Source organism: Piliocolobus tephrosceles, unplaced genomic scaffold (assembly GCF_002776525.5).
Source record: "Piliocolobus tephrosceles isolate RC106 unplaced genomic scaffold, ASM277652v3 unscaffolded_30371, whole genome shotgun sequence".
NCBI classification, from domain to species: Eukaryota; Metazoa; Chordata; class Mammalia; order Primates; family Cercopithecidae; genus Piliocolobus; species Piliocolobus tephrosceles.
Window position 1 is genome coordinate 6,345 of NW_022313612.1, and position 1,692 is coordinate 8,036.

Genomic DNA, 1,692 nt, shown 5'->3' on the forward strand with positions numbered 1-1,692 from the left:
GACGGGGTTTCACCATGTTAGCCAGGATGGTCTCGATCTCCTGACCTCGTGATCCGCCCGTCTCGGCCTCCCAAAGTGCTGGGATTACAGGCGTGAGCCACCGCGCCCGGCCATGCACACAATATTCTTAGCTCCCACTAAGTGTCGGCTATTATTTTTATCAGGGAATCCCACACACATACTTCATTTTATTTTATTTTTGAGACAGTGTCTCACTCTGTTGCCAGGCTGGAGTGCAGTGGCGCGATCTTGGCTCACTGCAACCTCTGCCTCCCAGGGTCAAGTGATTCTCCTGCCTCAGCCTCCTGAGTAGCTGGGATTACAGGCACCCGCCACCACGGCCGGCTAATGTTTGTATTTTCAGTAGAGATGGGGTTTCCCCATGTTGGCCAGGCTGGTCTGGATCTTCACCCACCTGGGCCTCCCAAAGTGTTAGGATTACGGGCATGAGCCACTGCTCCCAGCCACACACACATATTTTATAGATGAAGGTTCAGAAAGGGTCCCAGTCTCAGTGAAGGTTGCACAGCATGGGTTCCCGGAGCCCCAGACTCTTTCCAAGACCCCACGCTGAGCCAATGTAGAAACACCATTAACCAAAATTAAGGCTTGCTGAACACCTACTGTGTACCTACAGGCAGCTCAGCCCTTCCCTGTGTGACATCCGGCCACCAGCAGGTGGCGCAAAAAAAAAGATTTTAGATGAATAAGGTCCAGCAATTTGTTTTTTAAATTTTTTTTTTGAGAGGGAGTCTTGCTCTGTCGCCCAGGCTGGAGTGCACTGGCGTGATCTCGGCTCACTGCAAGCTCCACCTCCTGGGTTCAAATGATTCTCCCGCCTCAGCCTCCCAAGTAGCTGGGATTACAGGCACCCGCCACCACATCCGGCTAATTTTTTGTATTTTTTTTTTTTTGAGACGGAGTCTCGCTCTGTCACCCAGGCTGGAGTGCTGTGGCTGGATCTCAGCTCACTGCAAGCTCCGCCTCTCAGGTTCACGCCATTCTCCTGCCTCAGCCTCCTGGGTAGCTGGGACTACAGGCGCCCGCCACCTTGCCCGGCTAGTTTTTTGTATTTTTTAGTAGAGACGGAGTTTCACCGTGTTAGCCAGGATGGTCTCGATCTCCTGACCTCGTGATCTGCCCGTCTCGGCCTCCCAAAGTGCTGGGATTACAGGCGTGAGCCACTGCGCCCGGCCTCGGCCTGTTTTTGAACACCCAAATGTCTCAAGACATTACCAAGGGTCCCCCTCCGGTAAGAGGCAGCAGGTTGGAGTTCGAGATACAGGGGCAAACAGAGCTGCAGCCAAATCCCGCAGGTCAGCTCACCGTCTGGCCTCAGTTTTCTCAGCTGCAAAGTGGGCATACGAATGTTGGGTGTAACTATAGCTGAAGCCAGGCATATGCCAGTAAACATGGCCCAGGAGCCCCATTCGTTGCTAGGAGTTTAACCCGCTTATTTATTTATTTATTTTTGAGACAACGTCTAGCTCTGTCACCCAGGCTGGAGTGCAAGGGCAAGATCATGGCTCACTGCAACCTCAACTTCCTGGGCTCAAGTGATCCTCCCACTTCAGCGTCCTGAGTAGGTGGGCCTAGAGGTGCCTGCCACCACAACCAGCTCATATATATATATACACACACGTGTGTGTATATATATATATACACGTGTGTGTGTGTGTGTGTGTATATATA